The sequence below is a fragment of the Mizuhopecten yessoensis genome, unplaced genomic scaffold, assembly GCF_002113885.1.
Source record: "Mizuhopecten yessoensis strain PY_sf001 unplaced genomic scaffold, ASM211388v2 scaffold9073, whole genome shotgun sequence".
In the NCBI taxonomy this organism is placed as follows: Eukaryota; Metazoa; Mollusca; class Bivalvia; order Pectinida; family Pectinidae; genus Mizuhopecten; species Mizuhopecten yessoensis.
In genome coordinates, this window is record NW_018407865.1 from 670,211 (window position 1) to 686,675 (window position 16,465).

Here is a 16,465-nt window from a genome sequence, read left to right on the forward strand (position 1 = left end):
AAGTGTGGGAACATGATTGACGCATACTTTTTTTTTTATAAAGAAATGCAAGTTACTAATAAGATAAAGTAGCGAAAATGAAAAATAGTGAGATAAAAGCTCTACGATACTGGGTTTTGGGGGCAATATGAGATATTCAAATATTTAATATATTCAATATTACAGTTTTTTATTCCGTCTTCCCAAATTTTGGAACGGAAAAGAAATCAAAATTGTTAACGTTAATGATGTACTACTAAATGTCAACCAGTAGTGTCTACCCTAGATTTTGAATGCGGAATACCGATTGTTGACAGTCGTTATGGAAATTAATGTTTGATGATAATGGTCTAAAACAGCCAAATTTAATATCTTTTAAACCATGCAATCATTAAACCACTATAATACATTTTAGGAATGTTTTATGTGTGTGCAGCGGCTTATTTGCTTACTTCCAGTACCACTTTTATGGCCGTTCCATTTATTAAATGAAATGGATACTATGAAGTACATAAGAGTTAAAAACTCGAACAACCAATATTGATAACGTGATACTGTAGCTTTTCTCCTGAAACTATTCGGCTGTACCATTTGGAGACCCTAGCAGTGTTTTAAATCGCTGGTAAGACCATGTTGGAGTATTCTATAGCACGCTATCCTAAATAACTGCGGTTCCTTTTTAGCTCATCACACTAGCGCCCCTCTCCTCAACCCAAGAACAGGGTTAGGGAGGGGGCGCTAGTGTTGTCCTTTGCCGTCGGCATCCAAGTACATAAGGTATAGTTCTTGACAAAATATTTTCCAGACAGTGTAGGATCACCACAATTGACAGACTGTTGACTATAACTTATAAGGTAAGCCATTTATATTGAGTGTTAGCCATAAGAATATATCCTCATGTTTTAGCTGAATGGGAATGGGTTAAAGTTTTTGAACAAGCTTTAGGTTAAAAGTTTCGAGCAAAAACCTCTTTTTTGCACAATATTACATCACAACACTCAATAGTCGTTTGGCTGTTATAAGGATTAGACATTGATTTAAAGTGTAAGTGATGTGCTGAACCTTACAAAATATTCTAAAGCACACAAGGACTCTTTTAAAATTATTTCTAAATGACCACCAATCACGAATACTTTAATAGACATGTCACTAGAGTCTACAGGTATACATATTCCATTTATTATATAAATATATAAAATTAATATGTATTGTAATATTGAGATATATATCTATATAAAACTGTAACTTCACTGTAGCCCATATTTTGTATGGTTACCTATATTATATTTATATATTGTACACTAGTTTACCAATTTACTAACTGGTATTAAAAAATATCACCGATAGACACAAACCATGCTGTCTTCCAACAACTCACAGCGACGATGGCACTCCGTGGACAAGCTAATAAGAACAAAAAAAGAGCTCAGACTAAATCACCATAATGGGGCTGAAATTGCCACATCATACAGGAAAAGAAAAAAAACCTAGACCAGGTAAAAACTCCTGAAAATAAGAGCGGTACTGTCGCGTGCATAAGGCATCTCCCTTTAAAATCTCCCATTGTCCAGTAGCTTTACAGTGACCGTCGACCACCATGTTTTGTTATGGTTTCTTTTCAAAATCTGAAAAATACTAACACGAATAAGACAAGCACGATAAATAACAGTCACTCTTTTGAAATCTCTATGATCTATACGATGAACTAAATTAGTACTTGTGAACATGAAAAAGACACTTCGCTTTCAAATGCATACTTCTTATGACTTAGATATCAATGATAGACAAACAGGGACGCTTTTATACTTTTCCAATTATTATTTTATCACTGGTAATACAATTTTCATGGCGAAAATTATACCATGTGAACTAAAGATAACCACGGCAATTTGAATATATTAATCCGGAAGCCTCCATTAACTCGACTATACAGCTAATGATTTTGGGTGAGCGTAAGACACGAACATGCTGTTGCACCTTTCAAATTTGGTAGTAGTTATAGTATGTCGGAAATAAATTACACTGCACCATACAGCTGTTTCCGCTTTCTAGGACTGATCGGTGATGGTAGGTGCCGAAAAGGTAGAAATCTAAATTGGTCTAACTGCTGTTGAAACAGTAGGGGAGCAAAGGTGCGTGAAACCCACTTCATTTTAGGAATTTAACAAAATAAGTGCTTGGTGATTTCAAAATAATAACTGAGTAAAGTGTGAATATTATGAACCTTTAGATTATGTCGCTACATAAAAAGATAATATTGTAGCTATCAAGGTACGGCAAGCCGCGGGGACTAAACAAACCTACCAGCAATGTTTACCACACTGAAAGATGAAATAAGACACATACAGGTGACTGCAGATAGTGGACAGTTTCTCGGTGATGCAACCGTCTCATATTTCAGCCACTTATCAAAGCTCTACTAAATATAAAGCTGCAGTCAGTGACAGTCCGTGTGAATTCTGTAGATGATATAAATGTCGACATCAACCACTCATAGCTAGAATTTATACAAAGCTAAAGAGTAGTTCTCTCATAACTTAGAATTCAACCAGAGTTTAACATTGTTTAATTCGTACGATTGATAGAAAAAGGCATTCGTTGAACTGAACGATATATTGAGATGAAAGAAGATACATTTCATAAAGTTATATACTTTTCTTTATGACATGTCAAACGATGCAATATTGGAATATCGTGTGAATTATGGACTACATATTTCATTTATTCTTCACGTTCCTGTTACACGTTCATCATGTTATGTAGTACAAGCTTAGCATGGGTGGTTGAAATGATAAAACCGACACGATTCTAGATCATCTTACTGATTATTGGCTTCAATGCACACGTTATCTCCTAAGGTAGATACACCCCATATATATTTGGCAATGTTACAATTTAAACTGGGTTAATGAAAGTATCAGGTACAACAGAATACAGACCAATGGGAACAAGCAAAGTCACGCCATACCTGGAGAAAAAAACCTCCCGTCCATAATAGTAACATATCCTACCAAGTCTGCCGTGAGAAAGAGAATCAACCAATCAACGACAATGGAATGTTCGCCATTATCTTCCTGATATCCGATTATCCAATCAAAATACGTCATGGTAAGAATCTAGGTTAAGAATCCGGAAACGTTTTGGAAAATGAAATGTAATGAAATAAAAGCCCTGCGATAGTAGTTTTGAGTGCAATATTATATATTTAAATGTTTAAATTATTCAATATTGCAGTTTTTTATTCCGTCTTCCCAAATTTTGGAACGGAAAAGAAATCTTAATTGTTAACGTTAATGATGTACTACTAAATGTCAACCAGTAGTGTCTACCCGAGATTCTGAATGCGGAATACCGATTGTTGACAGTCGTTATGAAAATTTATGGTTTATGATAATGGTCTAAAACAGCCAAATATCTTTTAAACCGTACAATCATTTAACCACTATTTCGGACCACATACAAATTAAATAGTAGGAATTTTTGATGTGTATGCAGCGGCTTGTTTGCTTACATGGCAGCTATGCGTCTGACAAAAATACACGTACCACTTTTATGGCCATTCCAGTTATTACATGAATTGGATACTGTGAAGGACATAAGAGTTAGCATCCACAGGAATTTTAAACTCGAACAACCGATATTGAAAACGTGATACTGAAGTTTTACTCCTGAAATTATTCGGCTGTACCCTTTGGAGAACCTAGCTGTGTATTAAATCGCTGGTAAGACCATAGGGGAGTGTTCTATAGCTTGCTACTCTAAATAACTGCGGTTAAATTTTAGCTCGACACACTAGCGCCCCTCTCCTCAACCCAAGAGCAGGGATGGGGAGGGGGGCGCTAGTGTTGTTCCCTGCTATCGGCATCCAAGTACATAAGATATAGTTCTTGACAAAATATTTCCCAGACAGTGTAGGATCACCACAATCGATAGGCTGTTGACTATAACTTATAATGTGAGACATTTATATTGAGTGTTAGACATAGGAACACATCCTCATATTTTAGCTGAATGTGAATATTTTTTGAACAAGCTTTAGGTTAAAAGTTTCGAGCAAGACCTTTTTTTTGCACAATGTTACATCACAACACTCAAAAGGCCTTTGACTAATATAAGGCCTAGACATTGTATTGTAATATTGATATATATATCTATATAAAACTGTAACTTCACTGTGGCCCATATTTTACATGGTTACCTATATTTTACAACATTGTACATCAGTTTAGCAACCTACAGCATGTTAAGATTCATGAACATCGATATTACTAACTGGTATTAAAAATTTCACCGATAGACACAAACCATGCTGTCCTCCAACAACTCTTAATATCTTAGGCAACTTCCATACTACCAGCCGCATCACAGCGACGATGTCACTCCGTGGACAAGCTAATAAGAACAAGCAAAGAGCTCAGACTAAATCACCATAATGAGGCTGAAATTGACAGATCATACAGTGCAATAACCCCAGAAGAAAACTAGATCAGGTAAAAACTCCAGAAAATAAGAGCGGTACTGTCGCGTGCATAAGGCATCTCCCTTTAAAATCTCCCATTGTCCAGTAGCTTTACAGTGACCGTCGACCACCACTATTTTGTGATTCAAATGATTTATCATGGTTTCTTTTCAAAATCTGAAAAAATACTAACACGACTTAGATACACAGGATGAATAACAGTCACTTTTTTCAAATCTCTATGATCTATACGATGAACAAAATTAGTACTTGTGAACATGGAAAAAACACTTCGCTTTTAAATACATACTTCTTATGACTTAGATATCAATAAACTTCCAATTATTCTTTTATCACTGGTAATACAATTTTCATGGCGAAAAATATACCATGTGAACTAAAGATAACCACGGCAATTTGAATATATTAATCCGGAAGCCTCCATTAACTCGACTATACAGCTAATGATTTTGGGTGAGCGTAAGACACGAACATGCTATTGCACCTTTCAAATTTGGTAGTAGATATAGTATGTCAGAAATAAGTAACACTGCACCATAAGGCTTTTTCCGCTTTCTAGGATTGATCGGTGATGGTAGGTGTCGAAAAGATAGAAATCTAAATTGGTCTAACTGCTGTTGAAACAGTAGAGGAGCAAAGGTGCGTAAAACCCACTTCATTTTAGGAATTTAAGAAATTAGAGAAGTATTTGGCGATTGAAACAACAATAACTAAGTAAAGTGTGTATACCATTAAACGTGTCCCTACATAAAAAGACATTGCTGTAGCTATCAAGGTTCTGACAAACCGCGGGCACTAAAAATACCTACCAGCAATTGTTTTGGTTTGGTTTAATTTTGTTTAACGTCCTATTAACAGCTAAGGTCATTTAAGGACGTGCCTTCATGTGTGTAGTGTATGCGTGCTTGCGTTTATGTATACAGGAAACCGGATATGTTGGTGTGCGTGCCTCCTTGTGATAGCGCGGATCTGATGTCGACTTTATAGTGCTATCTCACTAAAATATAATGCCGAAGGCATCCAGCACAGTATTCCGCCCGGTCACATTAAACTGACAACGGGTGAACCAGTTGTTGCCATTCCCCTAATATATAAATGCGGAACGTTAAGCAGTGAATTACAACTACCATTTTTAAGGACTTTGGTATGTCCCGGCCTGGAGACAAAACCCTTCGCCTTCCTCACCTGGGCGAACGATCAACATTCCAGCCAAAAGTGAGGTGTTGCCAAGCAAGGCGCTAGGGAATACAAGGTAGTTAGAAGTAGAAAGAAAGATTAAGATCCCAAATATTGCAATGGTTGCAGCAGATTTATTGTGGTAGCTTTTGTGTCCCCAAATAGAGGACAACAAAGCAAATCCCCAATTCTGCAGGGGGTTCCCTACCAGCAATGTCTACCACATTGAAAGATGAAGGTAAGACACACACAGGTGACTGCAGATACTGAACAGATTGTCTCTTCTTTATAAAAAAAAGTTTTCTCGGTGATGCAACCGTCTCATATTTCAGCCACTTTTGTCTACTAAATATAAAGCTGCAGTCAGTGGCAGTCCATGTAAATACTATAGAGGATATAAATATCGACGTCAATCACTCATAGATAGGAATTATACAAAGCTCAAGAGAAGTTCTCTTATAACTTAGAATTCAACAAGAGTTTATCACTGTTTAATCCGTGCGATTGGTAGAAAAGGGCATACTTTGATTTGAACGATATATTGAGTTGAAAGAAGATACATTTCATAACTATACTTTTCTTTATGACATTTTTCAATCGATGCAATATTTGAACATCGTGTGAATTATAGACTACATATTTTATTTATTCTTCACGTTCCTGTTACATGAACATAATGTTATGTAGTACGGGCTTAGCATGGGTGGTTGAAATGATTAAACCGACACGATTCTAGATCATCTTACTGATTATTGGCTTCAATGCACACGTTATCTCCTAAGGTAGATACACCCCATATATATTTGGCAATGTTACAATTTAAGCTGGGTTAATGAAAGTATCAGGTACAACAGAATACAGACCAATGGAACAAGCAAAGTCACGCCATACCTGGAGAAAAGAAAATTCCCGTCCATAATAGTAACATACCCTACCAAGTCTGCCGTGAGAAAGAGAATCAACCAATCACGGACAATGGAATGTTCGCCTTTATCCTCCTGACATCCGATAATCCTAACAAAATACTAAATGGTTCACAATCCAGGTTAAGAATCCGGATGTTTTGTATGTAAATTATTTTTGGATATAAAAATGAAAAGCGATATAACTGACTTATTTTCCTATCACCAGGAAGTGCGTGCTACTTTAAAACTACCAATTATCATAAACAAATCTAGAACGGGGTCTCTGTCTTGTAAATACATTGCTTTAATGCCTGAGTATTCCAACAAATATAGAAGTTACGAGTGCAACGTAAATAACCGCCGATATAACGTCAAAATGCGCCGTTTTCCAATGAATTGTGTAATATAACTGGGTTGCACGTTTGAAAATAAATATTTTAAAGTAAAATATGGACCCATTCTGAAGATATTTGAATCTTAAAGCTATAAAACAATGTTTTTTTGAATTATATATTAAATAAAATAGATATCATTTTTAAAATTTTCAAAAACTACAGGGAAACCACATTTGTGAATTTTTTGTTGTTGTTTAATATGTCCAATCATTTGCAAGATGATTGATAGATGAATATGTATTTTCACTTGTCTGTATTTGGTTTGGTGCAAGTTCTTAATCTACCCAAACGATCTGCAAAAGTTTATAGAATTTGGAGCAATATTATTTGGGGAATTGAAATATTACTGGATCTGGTCTTTCTGTAACGGTCCGTAACATGCGACTTTTTAAGAAAAAAAATACCATAATTTTGTCTTTCTAATGAAATGACACATTTGTTTTCTTTGATGACAAAAAGTGCACAGGCAAGATCTCTGAATCAGCATTGTGAAGCATAACTTAAATATATTGTGTGTCCTAACACCGCTGCAAAGCATTTATTTTTCCAGATCTAGCCGTTATGTAACGCTACGCTGTTTTGCGTCGAAAACGTTAATTCGAACGTCATTTTCTTGTTTCATTTATGAACACAATTTAAAGGGTTTTTTTGTGAATGTTTTATGATTGTATTTTTCACGCAATAACAGCCAAAACATACGTACCCATTAATGATATCTCAGAGTTTCATTTCCTGTACATTTTCTAATTTATCGTTTTCAAATTTCAACCATATTTTGTGTGAAGGATGTGGCTTTTATTTCACGATTTAGTTTTCATAATTTTTACATAATCTGAGTTAACGACATAATTGGTTTAAGCTGGAAAAAGGTGATATTTTCTTAATGGAGAGATAAAAATATGTATAATATCGTTATTTTAAATTTGAAAACATCCCACAACATTTTTCTATAATTTGATGTCGATGGCTTTAATAATAAAATGTGGGGAGTCGGTTTTATTTGAACATATTAGTAAGAAAAAAATCACTACATAGTGAATGATAACGTTACGTCAATCCCTTTTAAGGAAGACGCAGGAAGGGATATCTAATAGAGACATCAATGACTTAGCTTTATTCATTTTCCATAGGTTAAAAAAGCAGGAATTTTAGAGTAAAAGTATCCTGTATGAGGTCACAGTGACGTCATTATCTTCTTTGTGACGTAATACTTTTATGCAGATGCTGGACGTTGGGTGCTTGTTTTACACGGGCGCAGCAAGAACGTTGGTAGATACTAATAATCATGCGACAATGTTTTATGTAAGCATATGAAGACAAGTTGATGTTTTAATTGTTCAAAATATCTGTAAAATATTTTCAAATATTGAAAGTAATAACTGCATCAGAATTTGGTACATCTAGTGATAATCGGGAAGTGTCATCAACAAAAGTTTGCATATATTGCATAGAGTGCCCCGCATATATAACATAATATTGTCACCTCCTATTTCAATGATTCCTGTCACAATTATATCAACCCCATCGACTATTGTCACCCTCCTGACACAATAATATCAACCCGTCCGACTTTTGTCATCCTCCTGTCACAATGATATCAACCCTACCGACTTTTGTCATCCTCCTGTCACCTTGATATTAACCCCACCGACTTTTGTCACCCTCCTGTCACAATGATATCAACCCCACCGACTTTTGTCATACTCCTACAACATCTATTCTGCACAGGTATTGTCACCTGCCAGCCACATTGACCAATCCAACCCCCTTGTCAAGAATATCAATCTTACCCCCTATTGCTAACCTATCGTAACAAAACCAGGACACTCGTATAAAAAACTTCTTTTCGACAGGAGACATCATAGCTGTGTTCATCGACGACGTAACCAGCTCATACCATTTGATGAACGTACTGAAGATGATTGGGAAACTCTTTCCAAAGTGGGTCGATGGCTGAAGAAGGTCTATATTTTGAACACATCGAAATACAAGCCTTTGCGGGGCAAAACATTCTCGATGTTCACTTACGCTCTCTGCACCCTGGAATATGTCAAAGCAAAATTAAAGGCACACGGCTAGCTATTTGCTTGGTCTCCTGTATACAAAAACCCTGACCAATCGCTAGGCCGATACCTTGGCCATTGGAGATTACAAATTTCAAGTTAATTGGTTTTCCTCAAATACATTACAATGTACATTATGAGGTACAGAGGAGTGACACACGGCTTCAAAGCCAGTCAGTGTTACCGTTACTCGACCGAGCGATTCTTTTGATGTACATCAAAATATCAAACTAGTCTTCTCGTCTCATCTACAAGGTGACGCACACTGAGCCTTACCCTTGAAATAGCGAGAATGGGGGCAAAGTAGCCATTGTGTATGGTTTGTTAGATGTATTCATTTTGACGGACAGCAGCACAATTACAAATTACAGTTGAAGGAGGAGGAACATTTAGACATTTTTAGCCTGTTTTAAAATGTGAGGAGCAAAATTTAATCTTGTATGTGATTTTTCAAATTGACTGAGGGTAACAACACCACTGCCAATGTATGACTAAAATCGCAAATGATATCATGCACAATACAATGTGGTATTATTTGAGCACGCTTAAATTCTTTGGCCTCAAACAAATAAAAAAGTTCTTACGGAAAACATTCTCACATAAGTATATCATAGTGTAAAGTAGTATTATATACGTTTTTGTAACATTCTAAACAATCTTTGATATTGGCAGGCTGTAGTCGAAATCAATAGAAAGATCACGACTTCAGAATGAGGAGAGGCAAGTACAGTTGCCAGTCCGGGGAATCAGAGGCAGAGATACATGTATGTATCGGCCATGGATATATGACATTCAAAAGAGTCATAAATATACATACGAACCCCAACATTCTACAAAAATCTACGAATTATTTACAGTGAATCAAATCAAACCAACTGTTTTGAATGATTGGCATTTGTTATTGATGTTTTAGGATATATGTTTTCCACCGAACATTCGTCCATGGGGGAGATTCTTACTCATGCTTTTCGACTTTGTTACTATTATATTTCCATCTGGTTTTTATTTCGAATGAAAAAATCATTCAGTGACGTTTGATACCTTCTAAGGAAAGGAAATGAGCAGAACAATGTCTGGTACTTGTTATACAAGTTTGTTCATTGAGACAACACGTCATGGTTAGTATAGTAGAACAGCTTTATACCGATAATATACTATTTTATCGATGTCAAATTCTTATCTTAAGGTTTTAAATCACGTGGAGTGATGCACTTCTGCAGCAAAAAATACTGATATGATGGTGATATCTTGTCTATAATTATTCTGGAAACCCCTTGCAGTGATGCACGATACATATGTTGTATACGTAACAATACGTGATCCATACTGCTTAATGTAGCATGGCGGAGTGATAAACACCTGCCGTTAACATATTCATACATGTTTTTGTCATGGCAATCCATATGCGTCTGTTTTAGTAATGTTTAGTCTATAAAGAGTCGGGTGGCAGTTCAGAGCGATGCACGTCTGCTTAATGATAAACGGGTTTTTCGTCCATTTCTAAAAAGAGATAAAGTATGCAATATTATATTCAGAACAATCTAGACAACACCTTGTTCAATTTTTTGATCGTTTAGTTTCTCTTATGGGTGCTAAATGGTCGAAAGGTTCATTGACTGTATTTAAAATGTTCGCTGTTTGGCTTTCTGTGTTGACCTATACAATAAGTGCCTTGTACCTTTGTACCTCTAGTGATGATTTTATACTTGCCGGGGCTGAGGTTTACATATCGAATCATGACTTACGTTTTGGTCAGATAGCAAAATTTTCGGATTATGAGAGCGGATTAACAATGTTTCCTTGTTGAGATATCCATCTGGATTAAGCGTTTCACACCCTGATTAGCTCCACGTAATAAGTTATGTAAACCAATATAGTATTTTAGTCTGGCATGAATGACATGAAATTCTAGTTTAAGCATAATTATATTTACCCTAATTTTTCTATTATTTTTTCAATGAATTAATAAATTTATAAATAAACAACCATAATTAAACTACATGTAGAATCATCTGGACCAAGCTATATTTTTTTCAAAATTCATGTATATTTTACGTTTTTGAAGAATATAACTTTATATTGTTCGATCTCTTGTTATCAATTACAACAACTTAACCTAAGAAAATTACCGAGAAATTTTTATGTCTTACGATGATTATTAAAGCACGGCGAACAAGCAAATTCACAAGAAAAATAATTCTTGCACATATAATCCAGTTTACTTCTGAACTATTCTAAAATGTATCACTTACATCTACTCATTGAGACACGAACCTTACAGAGTGACTGAAAAAAGTCAGATATATATAATTTTTTAGCTTTGTAAAGGAAAATGTCATTCAAGAAGCAAATATCCTTAGCATTAATATTTTCTTGATGTTTGTCCAAATTTTGCAATGTGATACATGCATTATTTCAAAGTCGGGGCGAAAAATATACACAGCTTGGTCATGAGGTAAATGGATAGGGAGAATTTATTTAAAGTGTTTGTGCTGTAGAAAGTGTCTCGTATAGAGTATATAATGTCATCGGGTAAAAAATATTAAACGTCACGTATCACCGCCCACATGTCAGATATCATACTTAAACCACGCCCACTTGTTGCTATATATAAAACAAGAACAAACTAATTGACATCATTTTATATTCTGAAAACTGCATGAAAAGTTGCACGAAAATAGAATATTTTTCAAGTGGACGCAGTGTTGGGAACCAAGTCGCAAGTGAACAACAAGAAAAACAGTAAGTTCTAGTGATAACGGTTTAAGCTAACAGTAAGTGTGTTTGATTATATACAGGTATATCAAAAAGACTGTATGACTTTTTCATTAATGCATGACTACATGCATGACTTTTGTTTTTCTACCTGTATGATTATTTGTGTGTGTGCCTGTATGGTTATTTGTGTGTCTACATGTATGATTATTTGTGTGTCTATCTGTATGATTATTTGTAATGTATCACTGATTGTATGTCTATTCGCGTGAATTATGATAGTGTAAATTGTTTGGAATCAATAGGACTATATATGATGTTGGCTGCCCTCGTTATTTTTTTTTTTGTGATTTTATGAAGTAAGAATATCGAGGGCTATCATATATATTTTTCCTTGCTTTGGTTTTTCAAACCATTTGAGGAAAAAAAGTGATTCCCTTTTTCAAACTATAAAATGAAAGAGTAGTTTTAGAATTCTCTTTAAAGGAAACGCGGTTAAATGCTTCTTATGCCTTATTAAAACTTCTTCATCGATGTTGAAATAAACCAGGATGTTTGTGTATTTGTCATACTCACTAGTGGTCAATCAATTATATATACATTTTTTTGTTTTGTTATTTTTCATGTACATTTTTTGCAGTTTAAATGCTAAAATTTACAATGCAACACACAAGTATAAAGCTTGTTTCTAGAGAGGTGTCAAATTCTCGTTTGGTTTACGTCCAGACCTCAGTCTATAATTTTCTTGTTGAATCTATTAGTCCATTGTTAAGGTATATGCAATTATATGAGTTTATCAGTTACAATGGATCCATAACAAAGAAAAAAACCGAAAAAAAACCCCAAGACTTTAGAGATACAGTCTTTTTAATAGAGAATATATATCTTTAAAATGCAAAAAAACAAAAACCAACCCAAAACCACCACAAACTAGAAAAATCTTACGATCGAGTAACAGGTCAATTTGGTAATCAAACAATAAATATCGACAATACGTTATATGTTTAGCAAATGTTTTATTTAAAACGTATTTACACCCCATGCATACATGTATATATTAATTAGCATGATAGCTGACTCGCGTATTTCAAGCTAAACGCATGAAAAAGTTACATGTAATCTCAGTAAATATATTTCATGGACAACGAATTGAAATACAGTAAGGCGGGATTCAATTACGGTTATATGTACTCGAAATCATATGCGGTTATATTGTTGTGAGAATAAAATTTGATCTACAATCGTTTAATACATGCTTGCTCATTCAAGTGTGCATTTTCAGATTATCTTAACATATCGTATGCAAAAGCGCATTCTCCCTCTAAAAATTAATATTTAACAACTTGTTATTCTGGCTTCCTTTTAAAGTCTGTGCAGGTTTTTTTATGGTGCTGGCGGCATGTCTTTATCAATTCTTATAATAGAGTATACAGCAACACTGTAAGGGGTATGTAGATCTCCGACTCTTCGGTTATTGATTTCGGTAACCGGTTCGTGGTCTTCTGACCGAGTAACCGGTTAACCGGCTAACCGTTGACAAACCTAGTATATATACATACTAGGGTTGTCAACGGCTAACCGGTTACTCGGTCAGAAGGATACGTGATAATATTTCCTGCATTTAGCTTTAAATATGCTGGTAAACTATCCTGCTAATTAATAAATACGTGTATGTTTGTGGTGTAAATATATAGAACATTTGCTAAAACATATAATGTGTTTGATGTTGTTTATTGGTTGATTACCAAATTGACAGATTTACCGATTACTCGATCGAGTTTATACATTATTCGAAATTTATCCGAAATTTATCCGAAACATTGTTCTTTGTATCGCCTTGGGCAAACTATGATGATAAACAAAACATTTTGTTTCTATTTCAGTATTTCAGCTAAATCATCGTCCGCACTATGCTTGGTTGTACTTATTTGAAATTTAATATATTTACTGTTAAGTCCGCCTGGTCTTATTAAGCTTTGGACACATCAAGTCACATTTCAAATTAATATATTTTCCAACTCATGTTATAATCTGTTTCGTAAGTATTTGAGTCCTATAGATATATAAGGTCTTAAAAGAGATCCCGTTTTGTATGAAACGGGGTAATTGTCAAACTGATGACAGTGTCCTTTTTTATCGTACGATCAAAAATCTCATGCATAATATTTTTCTCCCTTACTTGGGAATGTGTTAATCAATGTGTGTATCAAAATGAGTTTTATTCAACTTTTCCTATTTATAATTTGTATCAATATATCTCATTGAAAGTTCCCATTTTCCTTATGCGTACTGTTTTCATTTCTTTTTACATTGGTAGTATTTCGTTCTGCAAAATCATTTTATGAAATATACTATATTCAAGAAGGGTTTAAAAATTTCAAATTTCGGTCTCTTAAAACCCCTTTAACTGTTTGATATATTTGTTACCTGTTTGATTGTATTACACAGTCCCGTCTACTTATTCATAAGTCCGTTCATCGAAAGAAGACATATAAGAATTAAGTTCTTCCTTCTTCTTTGTCTTCCGTGTAGGTTTCATACCAAACTAACACTGGTAAGCTGTAAACCATTGCAATACTTCTAATCTATATTGGTTCCACGCTTTTCCCTATAGGAACCCTTTCTACGCTGTCCCACGTGACAACCGGTACGCTGGACATGTAATGGTTAAATACTAAAAGAAAAAGCGATGCTGTAGGCTAAATGCTGATAAGTATGGGAAACAAGTGTAGTTGATTCAACAATTGAAGAACGATTGTGTACGTTCAGCTGCTACTTAAGTCATTAATTAAGGATTATGTCATATTCTGTGGAGGTTTATATCCCATGACCCTCAACATAAAAGGATCAAATCCTTATATTTGCATTCAGTGCGATTTTGAAGCCAGAATCCAAAGTTGAGAAATATATTAATTTTTAGAGGTAGAATGCGCTTTTACATGCGATATGTTAATATAATATAAAAAGTACAGTACACACTTTATTATCAAACATAAGCAAGCATGTCTTAAAACGTTTGTCGATCAAATTTTATTCTGAAGAACAATATCACTGCATATATTTCGAGTACAGATAATTGTAACTGAATCCCGCCTTACTGTATTCCAAAATTACTTGTCTATGAAATTTACTTACTGAGGATACATTAAACTATTTCCTGCATGTAGCTTGAAATATGCTAGTAAAATATCCTCCTAATTAATAAATACGTGTGTGTTTGTTGTGCAAAAACGTTTTATATAGAACATTTGCTAAAACATATAATGTGCTTAATGTTGTTTATTGTTTGATTACCAAATTGACAGATTCACCTATTACTCGATTGAAAGATTGTTCGAGTAACTGGTTACAAAACTTTGACCGGTTTGACAACCCTAATATATACAATTAGAGTTTATACATCATTCAAAATGTATCTGATTTTTGCAAATAACGATATCTTACTAAAGTAACTTAATTAAATGCATTCATTACTAATGATAGAGCCTGTAACAACCATGTATGCTGTTTGTTTCTATTTCAGTGTTTCAGCTTTTGTCCGCACTATCTTTGGTACTTGTCATAGGGTTGATTTATTTATTGTCGGGATGGCCTAGTCTTATCAAGCTATGACACATCAAGTCAAATTTCAAATTGATATATTTTCTAACTATTGTGAAAATTATGACTGTGTCCTTATCATACGATCAAAAATGTCATGCATCAATTTTTTTCTTCCTTGCTTGGAATGTGTTCATCAATGTCTGTATTAAAATGATTTTTGTTCAACTTTTCTTAATTACCATTTTGTATCAATATGTCTCATTGAAAGTTCCCATTTTATATATGCGTACTGTTTTCATGTCTTTTTACATTGGTAGTATTTTGTTCTGCAAAATCATTTTATGAAATATACTATATTCAAGAAGGGTTTTAAATGCATTCATTGCTAATAATAGAGCATGAAACAACCATGTGTGCTGTCATACTACGGTAATGAATTTGACACCCGCACATAAACTTATAAATATCCGGGTATATACGGTACACGTTTTCTTACTGCTGGCCGGTAAACTGCTAAACAATAACATACCTTATATGTTCACCCGATACGAGGAAGTTATTTGAGGATTTATATGTTAAAGTTATTTTTATACATCAGCTTAACCTAGAAACATTGTTCTTTATATCGCCTTGGGCAAACAATGATGATAAACAAAACATTTTGTTTCTATTTCAGTATTTCAGCTAAATCATCGTCCGCACTATCCTTGGTACTTATTTGAAATTTTATATATTTACTGTTAAGTCCGCTGGTCTTATTAAGCATGGGACACATCAAGTCACATTTCAAATTAATATATTTTACAACTCATGTTATAATCTGTTTTGTAATTATTTGAGTCCTATAGTTATATAAGGTCTTAAACGAGATCCCGTTTTGTATGAAACGGGGAAATTGTCAAACTGATGACAGTGTCCTTTTTTTATCGTACGATCAAAAATCTCATGCATAATATTTTTCTTCCTTACTTGGGAATGTGTTAATCAATGTGTGTATCAAAATGAGTTTTATTCAACTTTTCTTATTTATAACTTTGTATCAATATATCTCATTGAATGTTCCCATTTTCTTTATGCGTACTGTTTTCATTTCTTTTTACATTGGTAGTATTTCGTTCTGCAAAATCATTTTATGAAATATACTATATTCAAGAAGGGTTTAAAAATTTCAAATTTTGGCCTCTTAAAACCCCTTTAACTGTTTGATAT

The 16,465-nt window shown here is 34.2% G+C and overlaps 1 protein-coding gene across 2 annotated transcripts in view; it reads left to right on the forward strand.

Annotated features, from left to right (window-relative positions):
• Positions 1-11,652: 11,652 nt before the first annotated feature.
• Positions 11,653-16,465, forward strand: part of LOC110457288 (arachidonate 5-lipoxygenase-like) — a 30,389-nt gene continuing 25,576 nt past the window's right edge. For both annotated transcript variants that reach the window (XM_021508493.1, XM_021508494.1), the window contains exon 1: positions 11,653-11,740. The gene's annotated coding sequence lies outside the window, so the exon portion shown is untranslated. The remainder of the gene's footprint in view (positions 11,741-16,465) is intronic.